At 40.2% G+C, this 20,833-nt stretch overlaps 1 long non-coding RNA gene across 1 annotated transcript in view; it reads left to right on the top strand.

Annotated features, from left to right (window-relative positions):
- The window catches only part of LOC126213470 (uncharacterized), a 54,735-nt gene that overhangs the window by 2,694 nt on the left and 31,208 nt on the right, over positions 1-20,833 (top strand). The window contains exon 2 of the long non-coding RNA XR_007541188.1: positions 20,199-20,422. This is a non-coding gene — a long non-coding RNA (uncharacterized LOC126213470). The remainder of the gene's footprint in view (positions 1-20,198; positions 20,423-20,833) is intronic.

The raw sequence follows: 20,833 nt of genomic DNA, 5'->3' as shown, positions 1-20,833 counted from the left end.
GGACTTAAGTTTTGGGGTCAGCCCATAATGGCATTTATTAGCTAAGTGGATGCAGTGCTTTATTCCCACCATTATGTTACCAGTGGTCCCAGATAGACAAATTCAGTAACAGTCTATTTGTGCCCTGTCAATTTCTAACATTGTACTTGGTTATGGTTGTGTTATATATTTGGTTTTATCGACGTTCACTTCCAGTCCCATTTGTATTGCTGCTACCATTAGTGTCCTATACATTTCTTTAGCTGTTAGTTTTGTTCTTGCAGTGATATCCACATCATCTGCATGGGCCAGAAGCTGCAGTACTCTATTTTATATTGTACCTGTTGTGTTGATTTGGGCTGTCCTTGCTACCTTCTCTAGTGCTATGTTAAAAAGCATACATGAGAGTACGTCTGTTTGCCTCACACCACAGGTAGTTTCAAAACTTGGTGGGAAATACGGAAGCGTCCGATCCCGCCCGTCTGCTTTGACCCATGACGTCACAAATATGGCGGAAACAAAAACAAACACACACACTTTCCACAAGAAGCCTAATGACACTAACGGGACAAGCGCGGGAAATGGGGTGTTTTGGGCAGGGGCAAACAAAATATAAACAAATTTAGACGCCTTGCGTAGCTACAACGTGTAAGTGAAGACAGCCATGCATGAATACCCACCCACCTCCCCAGGGGTCGTAACCCCTGCAACCCATAGAAGATAAAGATGCTTCAGTAGCTGATTAGTGTTTTTTGTCTTTTTAAAAAAAAAAAATCTCATGGGATAGAACGAACAGATCAGAAAGATAAATATAATAAACTAAAACAGAAATTGGAGGAAACAGATAATTAAAATAAGTAATAAGTGTTTTTAAATTTAAAAAAAATCTCACGAGATAGAACGATCAGAAAAGTAAATAAAATAAGATAAAACAGAACTGGAGACAGCCACACTCAAACCAAACTCCGCACCGTCATGACGTCACACACGACAACACCCTTACGTCACGGGTCAAAGCCGACCTGTGGGATCGGACGCTTCTGTCGACCCACTTGGTGTTAATTTTCGTTGTATCTGTATTTTACATACTACTATTTCCATAGTCAAACTTGTGAGGCGTACTAAATGTTTTGGCATGCCAAATTCATTCATGCCTGCAACAAGCTTATTTCTTTTTATGGTGTCATATGCTGCTTTAAAATAAAGAAATATATGATGTGTTTTTATATTGTGTACCCTTGTTTTTTCCAGTATCTGTCTCAGAATGAATATTTGGTAAATAGTTGGTTTGCCAGAGCTAATACTTGCATGCTATCTTCCAATTGCTGCTTCTGCTGTGATAAACCTGTAGGCTGATTTTCAGTAGGCGTTTTCCAACATGTTTATTGTTCTGCTGGTCCTTCAGTTTGCTATGACTTTTATAGCCCTTTTATTTTATCAGCTGGTAAATAAGTTGCATGCTGGGTAACCATCTGCTGTTTTTTAATTGTGGTGTCACTTGAAATGTCACAGAAGTGAAAATGTAAAGAGTTAATGGAAGGTATCGGGGTTTGAGTGTATTATGGTATTTGTCCAGTGCGAGATTAAAATTACAGCTAGAATTTGTGTACCATATTGCTCAGAAATATCGTGGCACAAATATGTGACTTTTGTACCGACCAGAGTGTAAACTGCTTGGGGTCTAATAGTATGAAGTATCAGTGAGTGCATTGCTATTGTTTAGTTTTGGGAGAAGCAGTGAATACTTTGTTGTTGACCAGATGCCATAATCGGATTAATGGTGTTAACGTAGTGGTTGGAATAAATTTATAATGTGATACTTTGAATTATGCTAAAGGTTTTTTGGGTCGACAGAAGCGTCCGATCCCACGCGTCGGCTTTGACCCGTGACGTAAGGGTGTTGTGTGTGACGTCATGACGGCGCGGAGTTTGATTTGAGTGTGGCTGTCTCCAGTTCTGTTTTATCTTATTTTATTTACTTTTCTGATCTGTTCGTTCCATCTTGTGAGATTTTTTTTTTTAATTTAAAAACACTTATTACTTATTTTAATTATCTGTTTCCTCCAATTTCTGTTTTAGTTTATTATATTTATCTTTCTGATCTGTTCGTTCTATCCCGTGAGATTTTTTTTTTTAAAGACAAAAAACACTAATCAGCTACTGAAGCATCTTTATCTTCTATGGGTTGCAGGGGTTACGACCTCTGGGGAGGTGGGTGGGTATTCATGCATGGCTGTCTTCACTTACACGTTGTAGCTACGCAAGGCGTCTAAATATGTTTATATTTTGTTTGCCCCTGCCCAAAACACCCCATTTCCTGCGCTTGTCCCGTTAGTGTCATTAGGCTTCTTGTGGAAAGTGTGTGTGTTTGTTTTTGTTTCCGCCATATTTGTGACGTCATGGGTCAAAGCAGACGGGCGGGATCGGACGCTTCCGTATTTCCGGTATTTTTTCCCTGAGAACATAGAAAGTAAAATTTTAGTTAATGAAAATGTGACTGACTGAGTCTGCTCATTATGGCTGTTAATAAGTAATATAAATATACAGGGCTACTATAAATGATTCATTCTTTTCAAAGCTCTATATCTTCTTAAGTACTACATGTGCAAATATGATTTATGCACAAATAGAACTGTAAACTCATAAAGTTTGACTTTTGTGCTACAAATGTTCTCAGAGTACCCCTCTGGTCACACGGATAAGCGGTAGTAAAGTTCCTTCCACATCTTATGTAGCAATATCTTATCAGTGATCATCACAGCAGTATTGGTATGTTCTATGAGTTATTTCAGGGTTCTCGGCATTGGGGCGGGGGGGGGGGGGTATGCTAACATTGTCGTTAATGTATCCTCAAAAAAATAGTCACAATAAGTTAGGTCATTAGGTCATGTGCCCTGGGGGAGCCAAGGGAACAGAGCCACACCACGTTCACCACAATGCCAAATTCAACAATGCAGAAGTTTGTCATTCAGGTAGCGACGAACATTGATGCTGCAATGAGAATATGTTCTGTCTTGTTGGAAGATGAAATCCTCAGAATCAGCAGTCAGTTGTGGAAGCGACCACAACTGCAACATATCAAGGTAAGAGATACTCATCACAGCCTTTTCGCAGAAGAAAAATGGCCCATACAGCTTTATCTGTGACATTGCACAGAAAACATCAACCTTCAGTAAATCTCATTCATGCACCACAATTTTATGAGGCTGTTCAGTGCCCTTACTTTCACATTGTGATGCTTAACCTTTCCAGATAAATGGAGGTTGCTTCATCACTGAATATCTCGCATATTCCAACACACAAAAACTCTTTTCTTGCTGTGGCACCATTTTGTCAAGACAGTGCAGTGCGCTCGTAACGCCAACAATGCAAACTCTGTGAGCTTATGATTGTAATTGAGTGTGTCATATTTGCACATGTAATTCTTTGTAAAATATAGAGCTTTGAAAATGAATGAATCATTTGTAGTAGTTCTCTATTTTAACATTAAATACTCTGCTTCCACAGACGTTTGAACTTTTGGAGGCCTGGTTTGTTTATAAATAACTTTCTGCCACCGATCACGATTTTCTTTTATTTATGTTTCACATGATGCATTTTGGGAAATGGTTCCCATTTTCAAATATGTATTTCTTTGTACTTATGTACGTCATTTTTTTGTAATGATTTCTATATGTTTTCAGTATGTGAACAAAGAAATTACACACTTGAAAATGGGAATCGTGTAAAATGGGAATCGTGTAAAACATAAGTAAAAGAAAATCTTGACTGGTAGCGGAAAGTTATTTATAAACAAACCCATCGTGTTCACAGTCGCAGACTTTAAAAAAACCATTTATAATGGACAAAATCAGTATATGGCAGCACTAAATATCATTGTGTGTTGTAACTGGAAGTTAACAACATTGTAATAGTGTTTGCAAATTTTCATTTACTTATTCATTTATTCTGTTAATTATGTCCTTTCTTAAAGATAAACCTTCAGCGAAGAGGAGTATGCCAAGGTATACTTTAATGAACTCGAGCATTAGTTTGAAACTGAAATTTTAACTACTTTTAAACTGCAATAAACTTAAATTGAACATAGCAAAATTCACAATGATGCCACTGCTTTGAAAACAGATGCTACATCATCAGTTATATTAAATAGCAGTTGCTTGTCTCCTGTTCTGAGCTTTGTGGCCAAATTGATATTTATCATGGAGAAATGTTATTTATGTGCTGCAGCTCACTGTAGGAATGATTGAACATTGTGATTTGTCATGCACCTAATGGTAATAAGTCCTTGAATTTAGAAAATCAGTTAATATATGGAAGTAGAGACTAATAAGTATGTTTTTAATTTTCTTTTGAACTCATAGGAATTCTCAAATTGTTGTTTTATGCTTGGTGTGAGCTTGTTAAATAACTTTGCGCCAGAGTACATAACTCCACTCAGACTCCTGGTCAAAGTAGTAATCTACACAGATTTTGTAAAAATATATTGTTCTGTATTGAAATTTTCACTCTACAGCGGATTGTGCGCTGATATGAAGCTTCCTGGCAGATTAAAACTGTGTGCTGGACCGAGACTCGATCTCGGGACCTTTGCCTTTCGTGGGCAAGTGCTCTACCAACTGAGCTACCCAAGCACGACTCATGCCCCATCCTCACAGATTTAATTCCGCCAGCACCTCATCTCCTACCTTCCAAACTTCACAGAAGCTCTCCTGCAAAGGTCCAGAGTTCGAGTCTCAGTCCGGCACACAGTTTTAACCTGCCAGGAAGTTTCATCTTGTTCTCTGATTGTGTAAATCACATTTGAACTGAATAATTTTTATTGTTGTAGTTACAAATTTAGTAAAGGAAGTACTCGAAGGTACAGTAAGGAATCAAAGATCTTTGAATCAGCCCCTTGACATGTTTGATCCTCCATATTACACAATATTCTTACAGCTCACTGCTGTGTAACATACATTTTCATTACTTAAGTTCCATTGCATTTAATCTCAGGCTATCCAGTGTCATATCAGAACAATGACATAGTTCTAAGTTTACAGCAAGTGGACTGATCTTGATTTGTTTATCTACATGTTGACTACAGTAGATTTGATTTGATTTATTGATCCAGGGATCGTCTGACAATGATACAGGGTTTGTCATTTTAATACAATGAAAATAAATATCTCAAAATATTCATACACACAGAATATATGTTTGCTTTTATGAGGATTGGACAGATGGTTGGAAGTGGCCTTGATGAAAGAACAATCCTGACATTTGCTCGACGTGGTTTAGCAAAATCACAACAAACATCAATCAGGATTGCTGGACAGAGCAAACTCCATCCTCCCAAATATGAGGTCAGTGTTTTAACAACTGCAGTGCCTTATTCGTATGGTCATCATTGCACAATATTCTTCAATTTATGCACAATTTTCACCAGATAACTTTTATTATAAAATATAGTTTTGTTCTTCATCAGTGGCCTTTGCTGCAGTGGTAACACAAGTTCCCATCACCAACGTTAAGCACTGTCAAGCTTGGCTAGCACTTGGACGGATGACCATCCGGTCTGCCAAGCGCTGGTGGCAAGCTGGGTGTAATCAGCCCTTGTGAGGCCTATTGATTAGCTACTTGACTGGGAAGTAGTGGCTCTGGTCATGAAAACTGACAACAGCTGGAGCATTGTGCTGTGGGCTACGGATGACATGGCAGTCTGTCGGTACCGTAGGGCCTTCGAGGCCTGTTTGGGCAGAGTTTTTTTTGTTCATCATTGCAGCACAAACTAGGGACATGTGCTGGCGACTTGTGGACCATGAACATGGGGCTATGCCGTACACACTCCCTCCAGTCTGTTCAGAAAACTGATTCCAGGCTCATTAACATCCAAGTGACAAGACATTACAATCATGCACTGTACATATTGGCATATAATTTTCTTGTAAAACCATTACATTGTGATCATGTGTACTGTAATATGACAGGCTGTTGTACTTGTCCCTTTTCATTATTAACCACTACCTTGAATCTAAGTAATCTTTGACTGTGTAGTATACATTACTTATGAAGAATGCTATAACTGCCTTTTTGAATAGATGTATTGTGTAATCTTTTTCACCTCCTTGGGCAGTTTATTGTACACATTTACTCCCTGGTAGAAAATGCTGTTTTGAGTCTCACAGTGCTAAATTAGTATCATTTGATCTCTGCAGCTGGTTTTCCAACATACCACTAAAGCAATGCGTTGATATTTTGACAGAGACGATCTTTAGGTCTAATGTCAACCATTTGGAATTGAATGACATGAAACAGGGAACTAAGACATGCTTAGCACAAAATTATTTCCAGTGGCAGGGGACTCTGTGTAAACAGATGACATAGCTATGGCGTCCCCTCTTAGTCCACATTTTGGCTGTGAGCAACAGTTTTTGAATAAAGAACCTTTGAGTGCAACTATTAACTACCAGTTCAGATATATAGATCATGTGTTGTGTATATAGACAGGCACATTAAGACAGCTTAACAAATTTTTTCGTAACTTAAACAGCCGACATAAAAATATTCAGTTTGCAGTGGAACCAACCCATAAACTCCCTACATCTGACCATTGACACCAGCACACAAACGTGTTTCAAAATTTATAGAAAATTACAGTTACAGACGTAGCAATACTTTCTTGCTCACAACACTCACAAGGGAACCTCCCCATCGCACTTCCCTCAGATTTAGTTATAAGTTGGCACAGTGGATAGGCCTTGAAAAACTGAACACAGATCAATCGAGAAAACAGGAAGAAGTTGTGTGGAACTATGAAAAAAATAAGCAAAATATACGAACTGAGTAGTCCATGCGCAAGGTAGGCAACATCAAGGATAGTGTGAGGTCAGGAGCACCTTGGTCTCGTGGTTAGCGTGAGCAGCTGCGGAACGAATGGTCCTTGGTTCAAGTCTTTCCTCGAGTGAAAAGTTTAATTTTTTATTTTCACAAAGTTATGATCTGTCCATTCATTCATTGACGTCTCTGTTCACTGTAATAAGCTTAGTGTGTGTGTTCTGTGACCACACTGCAAAACCGTGCGATTAGTAGAGGAAAGGACATGCCTCTTCAATGGGAACCAAAAACATTTGATTGCAAGGTCATAGGTCAACCGATTCCTCCACAGGAAAACACGTCTGATATATTCTATACGACACTGGTGACTGCATGTGCATCACATGACAGGAATATGTTGTCGACCCACCTAACTTGTACCCTTGGCAAATGGGTAAAAAGATTCTTCTACCTTGCCCGATTTAGGTTTTCTTGTGGATGTGATAATCACTCCCAAAAAAGTGATGAAAATTTGAGAGTTTGTCACATAAACTGCAACAAATGAATGCAACATTTTCACAGTCTCACAGTTTTCCCTGTGCTCTGTCAAAACATACGTTTTTAACATTTTCAAGTTTTTCTGTGTGTAGACCATCAAATCCTGCATATGTCCAAGCAAATCTGAATGTGTCCTGGAATTTTGGAGAGCGAAGCTGATTGTGTGTGAGCACCTGAACTTTGGTAATTGACACACGATCACATGCCGTCACCAGTGTCATATAGAATATATCAGACGTGTTTTCCTCTTGTTCCGCAGCTGCTCACGCTAACCATGAGACCACGGCGCTCCTGAGCTCACACCATCCTTGATGTCGCCTATCTTGCCCATGGACTACTCAGTTTGTATATTTTGCTTATTTTTTTCATAGTCCCACACAACTTCTTCCTGTTTTCTCGATTGATCTGTGTTCAGTTTTTCAAGGCCTATCCACTGTGCCAACTTATAACTAAATCTGAGGGGGGTGCGATGGGGAGGTTCCCTTGTCAGTAACACACGAACATGTAGCTTTCAACTCAGTGGTGCACTGTCTCATATCTGTTCCCTTGCCCAAGAAAGATTTCAAAGCAGAGTTACACATAGTAAAAATGTATTGCCTCAACCAGTGGCTGCAGTCCTGTCCTGGTTGACCACATCGTGCACGGGAAACAAAAACTGAAAATTATAGCCCTCCTCCATGCTTCTTCTCCTGCTCCTACCGCTGTCTGCAGTAAGTGGTATTCAACGCCATACCTAGGATAGAGATCTCAGAGTGTAGCAAAAACACTGGAATCCTGCTACTACAGGATTGTCTTTAATTATATGAGGAACACCACAGCACAGTTTATTTTCAATAGCAAAAATGAGATACAGTTACCAGGACAACAGTGGGCTATAAAAAGTTACTTGTCCTGAGTGCCATAAGTTTTACATTGGTCAGTCAGGCAGAGACACAGCATTTAGGCTGACTGAAGATGAATGCAACTGGAAGTTGTGGAATTATGACTCCATATTTGCTGATCACGTACCGAGTGAGGATCACATGTACCATTCCCAGTGGCATGTCCTTCACTTTGCAAGCAGAGGCCAAAAAATCAACGGTTGGAAGCCCTGGAAATTGACAAACATTTGGCCCACGGTCCTGATTTAATGTCAAATGACCAAACACAGCTCACTACTTCCCCTCTTCTGAAACTCACTTAATCATCTCAATTTTTCATTACTTCCCACAGTGTCTGTTCCTTTCTATTCCTCCATTTTCCAGTATTTATTTATTGTATTGTAATTGCTTATGTACTTCATATACACTGAGGCAACAAAAGTAATAAAATAGCAATATGCACATATACAGATGGCGGTAGTATTACGTACACAAGATATAAAAGGGCAGTGTGCTGGCAGATCTGTCATTTGTGCTCAGGTGATTCACGTGGAAAGGCTTCCAATGCGATTATGGCCCCACAATTGTAATTAACAGACTCTGAATGCAGAATGGTAGTTGGACACGTGGGACACTCCATTTCAGAAATCATTAGGGAATTCAGTATTCCGAATTTCACAAGATCGAGAGTGTGCCGAGAATACCAAATTTCAGGCCCCTCACCACAGGCAATGCAGTGGCGCAGCATTCACTTAACGAGAGTCAAAATTTGGCATTAATGAGCTGTTAAAGCCAAATATCGCAATATCGTCTGCAACACCTCTCCTGGGCTCATGACCCTATCAATTGGACCCTAGGGCTACATCTACATTTATACTCCGCAAGCCACCCAACGGTGTGTGGCGGGGGGCACTTTTCGTCCCACTGTCATTACTTGCCTTTCCTGTTCCAGTCGCGTACGGTTCGCGGGAATAACGACTGCCGGAAAGCCTCCGTGCGCGCTCGAATCTCTCTAATTTTACAATCGTGGCCTCCTCGGGAGGTATAAGTAGGGGGAAGCAATATATTCGATACCTCATGCAGAAACGCACCCTCTCGAAACCTGGCGAGCAAGCTACACCGCGATGCAGAGCGCCTCTCTTGCAGAGTCTGCCACTCGAGTTTGCTAAACATCTCCGTAACGCTATCACGGTTACCAAATAACCCTGTGACGAAACGCGCCGCTCTTCTTTTGATCTTCTCTGCCTCCTCTGTCAACCCGACCTGGTACGGATCCCACACTGATGAACAATACTCGAGTATAGGTCGAACAAGTGTTTTGTAAGCCACCTCCTTTGTTGATGGACTACATTTTCTAAGGACTCTCCCAATGAATCTCAACCTGGTACCCGCCTTACCAACAATTAATTTTATATGATCATTCCACTTCAAATTGTTCCGCCCGCATACTCCCAGATATTTTACAGAAGTAGCTGCTACCAGTGTTTGTTCCGCAGATGACTGTAATCTGGTCATATAGTAGTGTTAGTGTGTGGCACGACTCCGTGAAGCCTTGGACCCGAGCTGTCAACAAGGCACTATGAAAGCAGGTGGTTGCTCCATAATGGTGTGGGCCGTGTCAGCACGGAGTGGACTAGACCGTCTGGTCCCACTGAGCCGATCATTGGCTGTAAATGGTTGTTACGATAATGTTATGTTCATCTACTTGAAGACCATTTGTAGTTATTCGTGGACTTTATCTTCCCCAAAAAACAATGGAATTCTTACAGGGCCACAACTGTTGGTGATTGGTTTGAAGAACACTCTGTACAATTCAAGCAAATGGTTTGGCCACCCAGATGGCCCATCATGAAACCCATCAAACATTTGTGGGACGTATTTGAGAGGAGAGGCCAGTTCATCCACAGAATCCTGCACTAACAAAAATTTATCAATTATGGATGGCTACAGAGTCACGATTAATCCACGCTGCGCAGCGACAGGCAAAATCTCGGTGTATATTTTCTTACAATTGTTAGTTTTATTTTTTGCTCTGTTTGTGTATCGCTTTCCTTATGTAATACCTCTTCAAGTCATTCTTTAGTACTCTTGTCAAGTACTAATTGTATTTTATTGGCCTTGTTAATTTAAACTGTTGTGGAGGCAATGTTTCTTGAGTTTAGTGTTTTTCCTGATTTGCTTTCTTTATACTTATTTAAAGTTCAGCTTTTAACCTTTTTAATTGCATTACCACTGCACTGCCAGAGATGGACTTCACTGTGTGTTTGTGCCTCAGTTAGACGAGTAACATCTTCTTCAATGTTGTTAACAAATTTTGTGCCTTCTTTAATGGTGATAGTTAAAAGTCCAATGATGCTCTTATAAGCTGAAAACTGGTTACCTCAATAAGTTAATTATGTGAAACATGCACAGTATTGTGACAGAAGGGGAACACCCCCCTCCACACACACACACACACACACACACACACACACACACACACACACACACACACACACACAAAGGGTTTAACTTTTACAAGCTTTCGGAGCTAGTGGCTCCTCCTTGTGGCAGGAAGGAAATGTCTTTCCTTCTCATCCTGTCTGGTAAGTCTCTCCAGACCCGGGCTTCTGGGTGACTTTTCTGAGCAGTACCCCTTTCCCTAAACCTCTCCAGTCCTTTTCCTTCACCCCTCTTCCTTCCCTTCAACTCTTCTGCCAGAAGGAGAAGCTCCGAAAGCTTGTAAAGGTTAAAACCTTTTGTGCGTGTGTTCCCATGCCACCACATGGTGAGTAGATTTTTTATCTATCCATTTACATTATATTTTGTCAATAAGTGATTATTTTCATTGTTATGCGCAATATTGTGTTTTTCATCTGTAACTTTTCTGCAGGGCATCCACATTTCTTGCGATTCCCAGTTGTTTCCAGCTAAATGGTCTTAAGTCGTGCAGACGTGTTTGAACACACTGGAAAGGTCTGTGCCACCTAGCCACTATTCCATATGATGGTACATTGTTGCCATAACATTCTCCAAAGTCAGTGTGGATTGTTGCTACATTGCTCCCCTTCAAATGCAGAAACTGAATTATGGCACCAAATTCACTTTATTAATGGAGTGCTCTATTTTTGTTTTGGTTATGGTAGTGTGGTGCCGCGTATCATGACCACAGACATGTATGTCCAAACAAACTAAAAGCTCCAGAATGAGATTTTCACTCTGCAGCGGAGTGTGCGCTGATATTAAACTTCCTGGCAGATTAAAACTGTGTGCCGGACTGAGACTCGAACTTGGGACCTTTGCCTTTCACGGGCAAGTGCTCTACCAACTGAGCTACCCAAGCACGACTCACACCCCGTCCTCACAGCTTTACTTCTGCCAGTACCTCGTCTCCTACCTTCCAAACTTTACAGAACCTCTCCTGCGAACCCTGCAGAACTAGCACTCCTGAAAGAAAGGATATTGCGGAGACATGCCTTAGCCACAGCCTGGGGGATGTTTCCACAATGAGATTTTCACTCTGCAGCAGAGTGTGCGCTGATATGAAACTTCCTGGCAGATTAAAACTGTGTGCCGGACCGAGACTCGAACTCGGGAAGGTAGGAGACGAGATACTGGCAGAAGTAAAGCTGTGAGGACGGGGCGTGAGTTGTGCTTGGGTAGCTCAGTTGGTAGAGCACTTGCGAAAGGCAAAGGTCTCGAGTTCGAGTCTCGGTCCGGCACACAGTTTTAATCTGCCAGGAAGTTTCAAACTAAAAGCTAATTACAAAACTTCTTTTTAGGTGACTTTAAGACTCTCTCACATTTGTTTCTTTTCCTCCTCATAATGCTCCATATTGGTTTCACTTTATTCTTTGAGTATTTGCCATTATTGTGTGTTGCACATGTGCTTGCTTTTATGATGTCAGACTGGAGGATTTATGATAATTGTGCTAGTTAAGTTTTAACGGTTAGTTGCAGTGTTGCTTCATTGTTGTTGCACACTTCGCCTACACAACATCAAATCATCCTGCAATTTAACGCTACTCTCATTTGTTTCGGGAGGCGAGGAGCGTACGGAAGTTCACCCAATAGGTGAACGTGTTAGAGTGTGTCTGGCAGTGCAATTTCGTCTGAGTAAGCTGCTCCTATAATATGCTGTGGCGACTGTGTTCCACTCCACTTGTTGCCATGTACTGACCTACTGTACTTGTTGACTTAAGGGGCTCCGGAACGCCCTATACTTGCAATGTTAAAATAACGCTTATAAATTACATCTTTCCTCACAAAGTATTTGAGGTAGAAGTTGAACTTTTTACAGATTATTTATTGGAATATGGGCTACAACTTAACACAGGGATTTTACAAAATTTTAGTTCAGTTATTAAAGATGATTTTTTTTTTCAATTGTAATGAAAATTCACAACATTTTTTTGCAATTTTTTATTTATATATTCAAAAATATACAGTTTTTTGGAAAAAGGCTGTGTTAAATTATGCAGAAGGTACTGTGTAACATTTACTGAAAGTTTGAAACAAATATGTTTGGAAGATCCTTAGAAAACATGTAATTAGTACGAGAAAATAAAAGTTTTGGGAATCGAGCGACAAAGATTGGATTAACTTTTTAGTGCATTCCAGGTCCGTAGGATGGATTATCTTCATCCTCTGCAAACTACTCCTCCAGCTTCCTCTTGTTCCTTCTCCTGTTTACTCTTGCTTGTATTTCTAGACTCTTTACAGCCCTGTCTGCAGCCCGAAGGCGTTCCTTGTCTAAAGCAAGCATCGCTCGTACCGTGTTAGAACCTATCTTCATTCCCATATTTCTAAATACCTTTGGCTTTCCAACATTTCTCCTTTTCTTAAAAGCCTTCACAGGATTTCTAATAACTTTACTTTTACTCGTTATTATACTTCAACAAAACAGAGACTCAAGAAACAGAATTAATTATGAATATTTTCGAGATAACGACAGAGTAAATAAACATGAAACAATCGACAATCACACCAGCGATATATATTGAACCATCACAGGTTAGCCACAACACATACTTTATCTCACATCACTAAAATGTACCTGATGAAGACGGACGTTAATAATAACACCATTTGACAGCAGTTTAACAGCGCCACAGTGGGTCACGCCGATGTAGAACACATTTCAAAAAAAATTTAAAAATAGTTGTAGTCTTCGGAATTGAATAAATTATATATCTATTAAAAGGTAATAGTCTGCAGATTCAGAAAACGCAAAAAAGTAAAAATTGAACTTTTCATGATTTTGAGCCTTTCCGGAGCCCCTTAACATTCATTTTTCACCTTATAACACTAGCTTGCTATAAGTCACTCTTCCCTAACAACCTAACCTTAAGTCCTGTCATGGGGAAAGGCCACACATAACACTAACCTACCGTGACACAAGCTAATGTTACCCTCTGAGAGGATTTTGAAATGTTGACTGCATTTATAACTAATGAAAGAAAGGTATCCTACTGTAATTTTGATTATATTGCAGTTAATAGAAAAACTAAACAGACTTTAACTTTGGGTTTTAATGAAAGTAGTAAAATCTTATGTGAATGAAAAAACGAACAGTCGCCAGCCTAATTAGGCTCATTAATTTGGAAATATAAGTTTAAGAAAATTGAATATCAGTTATTGAAGTTTCTTTCATTAGTATTCTCTTTGAATAGCACACAGGATACAAACAGATGCAGGACACTCTGAACTGTGGGTAACAGTAGTTACCAATAATCATAGAAAGCAAAAAATGTACCAAATTCATACTACTAACAGCTACAATCAAGATCATTACTTGATTTAGTACTGAGATGTTACTGCAGGAAGTACAGAACTAAAGTTGGACATGGGGGAGGGGGGGGGGGGGCTTCTAACTTAACTGACATGTAACAACCACTAATAAAAAAAAAACAAATAATATCACAATTACACTCTTTATACTCCCATTTAAAGAAATATATCAGATTTCGTTAGTAGCAATAATATTCCAATTATCTTTCTAATATGAGAAGAATATGGTGGGGAACCGTAAACTGGTATAGTATCACTAGCCAAACCCTACGATCATTTCAGTAGCAAAAATTAATGCAATCAAAGTTAATTCTTAGCTTCACTTGCAACAGTTTACATTTTTACATTTCAAGGCAAATTGTTCAACACAGCTCAACTAACCTAAAAAAATCAGTCATGATAGTAATCAAGGCTAAATTATGTTTCAAACGAGTTTAACTTATTTCCCTTTTTCATCACCTGTGAAGCAGGTATTTTAGACAGTAACATTTACAAAATCTAGCACTGTATTTTTGCAAAATGATACTTTGCACTAAACTGAGAGTACTTCAGCAAACTTCTGACTAACTTCACTTTTGTGCTTTTAACTTCAACTTTTGCTAAGGATAGAAGATATGGTTCCAAACACAGATTTATAGCATTTGGATTATTATTAAAATCACTCACACAAATTAACTGGTCCTTGCTCTGAAACATATCTGTATGCATGAAGTTAGAGGAGCAGTGGCGAAGTTGTGGTGGCAAGCAACATGGCAGCTAACTGTACTCACAGGTCTCGATGTTTAAATGCTCTATAAAATCTCTTCTTGGCGACATATTTTTAACATGTTAGAGCCATTCCTTATTGTCGAGAATACCAAGCAACAACCAAATTCACATCCGAGGCAAAATTCCTTGCAGAGCGGCTTCCAATTGCCTCCCTTGGCACCGTCGATGTGTACTGTGCAATGGCCAGCCACTGACTGTGTACCGTTCACAACAAGTAGCCACCCATTCGACCACCAAAACCACCTTCTACATTGCGCCATGCCACTTCTGTTGTGGAAGGATTTCACTACATCTTTTACATTTTACAGTACAAGTGCCCTGAGCATGAACCAGCTTCCAGTACACATTGTTTTTCTTGTAAATATACGCATAATATAAAATTTCATTATTTTTATATGTCATTTAGTTTCTTCCGTATATACATTACAGAACTCTAAAAGTTCCTGTCACAAATCAATGACCTGAACTAACAAAAAATAAAGACTTCTTAATTACACATACACAGTTACATAATATAAACCTACTTCTAATCAATGTAAGTGTTACAACCTCTGTACATTAGCAAAAATTAAAATGTGTCACCTTCAGAGTTCATTATTAACAGATTTCATTACTAACAGGATTGCACCTTACAGTACCACATATCGACTATCTTACTGTGGTGCTGTTCCCTCAGAATAGCTCATTATCTCAGCAAATTAATGCCACTGTGAGACATTTAGTGTCGTAGATTAACTTCTTATCCAGCATAAGAAGCCACAGATAGGAATTTCAGGTTTGCCTAGCTTTGACTACTCAGCTGAAGCTATTACATTCCACTGATTTAATCAGCCGGTGTTCTCTTTACTGTAACAGATTTTATCTGTGTTAAGTTAGTTTAAATACAGACACTTCTCTGCGCTCATTGCTGATTGGGTGCTGTTTAATGGCTGTAGCTTCACAATGGTGTATTTCCTGTCTGTGGTATTTTGGAAAATTTTGCACAATTCAGCACCGTGTATCCTGTTGTGACCATATTATCATGTTGTTTTCCTCCACCATGTAAGGCTATATGTTTGTGCATACCAACATACATTTGTGCTCAACCAGTTGACATGTGATGTGTGTGTGCAGAAGTTGGAGTTTCATATAGTGTACTGGCATAATTATTTCACAACTCTGTGTGAGTACAAATTTCCCAGAAATGTAAAATGTATTCTTAGATTCTGTACCGAAAGTGAGCTGTCACACTTCCTGCCATACAGAATGCTTACTGTTTTATTAATCCCCAGTTAGTCGAGCATATGTGCACTTGTGGGGGAAGCTTGAGGGGTCCTGAATGTGTGGGAGCAAATGAGCAGTATAGAGGGCAGTAGTGTGACAGGTGACCTCATTCTCAATTAGAAGTAACTGAGCATTAGATTTCATCTCTCTGTACCAAGTTGCCCACATTTTATTTATTTTCTCAATTTCTGTTAAAATTATTATTATGTTTATAAATTTCTTTTGCTTTTCTGTACAAACATGCATTGTCTTAATAAAATGCTTGTGTCACAAAATTATATTTCGTGGGCTCCATAGTGCAAAGGATGTGCTGCTACAGCTGAGTTCAGTTAAATGCGCGTCGATAGTGGTATTTCAGGTAAAGTGCACTTATGGTATCTGTTTCTGTTGCGTCGTGTGCTGCTACGGCAATTTGTCGTCACTAGTTGTAACCGATACAGCGACAGAAGCTGAGGAGAATCATTGAATCTGATGATTTCTTTTGATGGGAGGTACAAACTGATTACATAATAGAATAAAATTTGATGGTCTGACTCACCTGTATTATAGCCCAAGGCCTAGGTTAGACTAGAATGTTACAGTTTACGGATGAGATGGTGAAGCTACCAAATCTCAACATGGAAATATGTTTGCTGTAATAGATTGATGTGCAGCGTAGCCCAAGATATATGTTTGTCATTGCAATAACCTACTCGTATGTATTATTTTTGATTTTGTTGATAATTACAATGATGTGGTTAAATTATAACATAATAGAGGAAAATACAACTGCATTTTGTTTACAAACTGTAATGGGTTATGAACAAGCTTCTTAATAGGCTCCTCAGCCGCCCCCATCGGAGATTCGAGTCCTTCCTCGGGCACGGGTGTGTGTGTCGTCCTTAGCGTAAGTTAGTTTAAGTTAGATTATAGTGTGTGAGCTTAGGGACCAATGATCTCAGTAGTCTGGTGCCATAAGACCTTACCACAAATTTCCAAATTTTCCTAATAGGCTACCAACAACTAACTTGTGATTAATCATGTTGAGTTCTCATTGTTTTTCATGTGAGCTATGAACTGCAGCATGCAATACGACAGACAGGGATGTTGTAAGTATGCTTTTACCCCTCTTTCTTTATACAATAATTTGACCTGAAAGGAAGAGGAAATTGAGATACTAACCCTGTACAGTGAAAGTAGTGCTAATGATTAATTACTTGTCATTGAAAATAATATAACCTGTCGGATACAGTTAAATGAATTTGGCATGAAATGATGAACTGTGGTGCTGTATCCAGAGTTCATACTGTCACTATAAATTTTGGCCCCCGCCTTTCCGTGCAATTGCCGGTAATTTCCAAGAATGTTTGCCTATCATGACCGCGGGCTCCAAACGAGAGATATCGAATGTGCAATTCTAAATCGATCGTGCGACTGTGGTGGTGGCATTACGATAAATTATTTGAGTTGCTAGGGAAACCTAATGATTCATGCCGGTAGTGAGTTGGGATGTCTGTGGTAGTAGACTTTTCTTCGGCCGATTGCCTCACGTCAGAGAATCTATTTCCATGCTTATGTAATTGTTTAACTTTTGTCGGAAATATGGACTGAGACCGGATGAGGGAAGGAGGGGCTGTGTAGACTGCAGTGAGGCGAAGACTATAAAAGTTTGTAAGAAGAGCTCTAATTGTGAAATACTTCTACAATTTCATTGCAGAAACTGTGGTAAATAGGTGGCTATCAGGAAGAATACGTAGTTTGACTATTCAAAAATATCAATCCAGAACAGCATAATTCTTGTATCTTGCTGGATTAGAGACCACACCCTGCGAGCAACAGCATCGGAAAATGACTTATCTGCCAATAATGTGTGCGTCTATTTCGGATTTTTGCAGAGAAGTGTGTTGTGTAGTAGTGATGAACGACAGAGTACAGGGCTATTACAAATGATTGAAGCGATTTCATAAATTCACTGTAGCTCCATTCATTGGCATATGGTCATGACACACTACAGATACGTAGAAAAACTCATAAAGTTTTGTTCGGCTGAAGCCGCACTTCAGGTTTCTGCCGCCAGAGCGCTCGAGAGCGCAGTGAGACAAAATGGCGACGGGAGCCGAGAAAGCGTATGTCGTGCTTGAAATGCACTCACATCAGTCAGTCATAACAGTGCAACGACACTTCAGGACGAAGTTCAACAAAGATCCACCAACTGCTAACTCCATTCGGCAATGGTATGCGCAGTTCAAAGCTTCTGGATGCCTCTGTAAGGGGAAATCGACGGGTCGGCCTGCAGTGAGCGAAGAAACGGTTGAACGCGTGCGGGCAAGTTTCACGCGTAGCCCGCGGAAGTCGACGAATAAAGCAAGCAGGGAGCTAAACGTACCACAGCCGACGGGTTGGAAAATCTTACGGAAAAGGCTAAAGCAGAAGCCTTACCGTTTACAATTGCTACAAGCCCTGACACCCGATGACAAAGCCAAACGCTTTGAATTTTCGGTGCGGTTGCAACAGCTCATGGAAGAAGATGCGTTCAGTGCAAAACTTGTTTTCAGTGATGAAGCAACATTTTTTCTTAATGGTGAAATGAACACACACACTGTGCGAATCTGGGCGGTAGAGAATCCTCACGCATTCGTGCAGCAAATTCGCAATTCACAAAAAGTTAACGTGTTTTGTGCAATCTCACGGTTCTTCTGCGAAAAAAACGTTACAGGACACATGTATCTGGACATGCTGGAAAATTGGCTCATGCCACAACTGGAGACCGACAGTGCCGACTTCATCTTTCAACAGGATGGTGCTCCACCGCACTTCCATCATGATGTTCGGCATTTCTTAAACAGGAGATTGGAAAACCGATGGATCGGTCGTGGTGGAGATCACGATCAGCAATTCGTGTCATGGCCTCCACGCTCTCCCGACTTAACCCCGTGCGATTTCTTTCTGTGGGGTTATGTGAAAGATTCAGTATTTAAACCTCCTCTACCAAGAAACGTGCCAGAACTGCGAGCTCGCATCGACGATGCTTTCGAACTCATTGGTGGGGACATGCTGCGCCGAGTGTTGGAGGAACTTGATTATTGGCTTGATGTCTGCCGAATCACTAAAGGGGCACATATCGAGCATTTGTGAATGCCTAAAAAAACTTTTTGAGTTTTTGTATGTGTGTGCAAAGCATTGTGAAAATATCTCAAATAATAAAGTTATTGTAGAGCTGTGAAATCGCTTCAATCGTTTGTAATAACCCTGTACTGATCGATGGACCAAATAAAGTTGTTGAAGTGGACTAGTCACACATAGCAAGAAGGAAAAACCGGAGAGGATGACCTTTCGGTGCTATAGGACGAGAGTGCCAGAAGTGCTGTGTGGCAAGAGTGTTGTCCAGAGACAAGGTGACTTTAGCCAGTTTGATAAAGCACTTTATACTGCCCAGTGATTATAGATGACTTTATCCTACAAGACACTGAAAGCAGAAGGATTCAACCACGAGTTTTTGAACCATTGTGTAAAGTTCGTGTCTTCCGATGATCCCAGTGTGCACACCCAGAACATGGAGCGGCTGAGGAAATTGGTGAAATCGTCTATTAAAAGAGAAGGGCGTCCAGGAGGAAGAGACCAACTCCACTTGTTTCAATATCTGTATTTCCATTAGTTGCGATTGCAAGGAAAAGTTGACGCATGTGACACTTTACACATATTTTTGCGTGACACAGGCAATCTAATCGAGGTTAGGGCAAAATGGGAACGCTTCCTGCGGCGTACACATCAAATGGACTTTCTCGTGACGACACTGTCGAGGACAAGTAAGGTAAGTCATTTGTTTCATAATTAAAAGTATTTTAGTCAACACTCTCTTTTGTGATTGCTGTGGTGACCACTGTAAACACTGCTCATAATGCCCGCCAGCACAGTCGCGGGATCGATTTACAGTCGCACTTCGATATCTATCGTTTGGAACCTGCAGCTTCGATAGACAAACATTCTTGGAAATTATTCCAATTGTCAGTATTTCACCCCCCACAGATGGAATCGAAAAGCTAGCAAACAGTTTTATGCTTTGATCACATCCTCTTGGTCCTATTGTTTAAACAGAAGTGAACCCCAGCTGTGACAGTCATCATTGTAGTCTCCTTTGTTTTGTGTTGTCATTGTATGTTTAACATTTCAGACAGAGTCGATTCATTAATTTTTTTTTGGCAAGCACTGCCTCGCACTGTACACTTGCAGCACGTGTTCGTCAGCACAGCACTGAGAACTGGCTCCGAGGAACTTCCTCTAAACTGGAGCTGTCTCGTCCGTCATGTTATGCGGGAGAGCAGCCTTACAATTGAAGCTGAGAAAAAGTCCAAGTACGTTGCAACTGTGCGGCTGCTCTTGTGCATGCATTGTAATCCTCGGGCGCCACCGGCTTCCTAAACTGCTGCCCGAATCTCGTCAGTCCGCACCTTGAGGTATGTGCTTTCTTACATTATTTACTTGATTAATAGAACCATTCTCAGAAAGAATTTCTTTTTGAAGTGATGAGAGAGGCTGAGAAGCAGTAACTCACTGATGATAAAACGTTCCAAGTAGTTGGGCAGAATCATATTCGTCTTCAAACTTTTTCTGTGCTTAACTTTTCCGTGCGGTGAGATCAGCTGCTGGATTCCTTTGCTGTCCCTGGATGGCTGAACACTATCAAAAGCAAGATTGTACTGATTGGTGACTCCTTGGCGTGTTGTGTGCACCACGACCAAACAGTGGATAGAATTGGAAGGAAAATTGGCATTGGCCGTATTTTGTTGTTTTATTGTCAGCAAAATCGATTTTCGGTCACTTAGTGACCGTCCTCAGTGCTGTAATATACAATTAAAATTGGTAGG

Source organism: Schistocerca nitens, chromosome 11 (genome assembly GCF_023898315.1).
Source record: "Schistocerca nitens isolate TAMUIC-IGC-003100 chromosome 11, iqSchNite1.1, whole genome shotgun sequence".
Classification (NCBI taxonomy): Eukaryota; Metazoa; Arthropoda; class Insecta; order Orthoptera; family Acrididae; genus Schistocerca; species Schistocerca nitens.
This window is presented reverse-complemented; position numbering and strand designations above follow the sequence as displayed.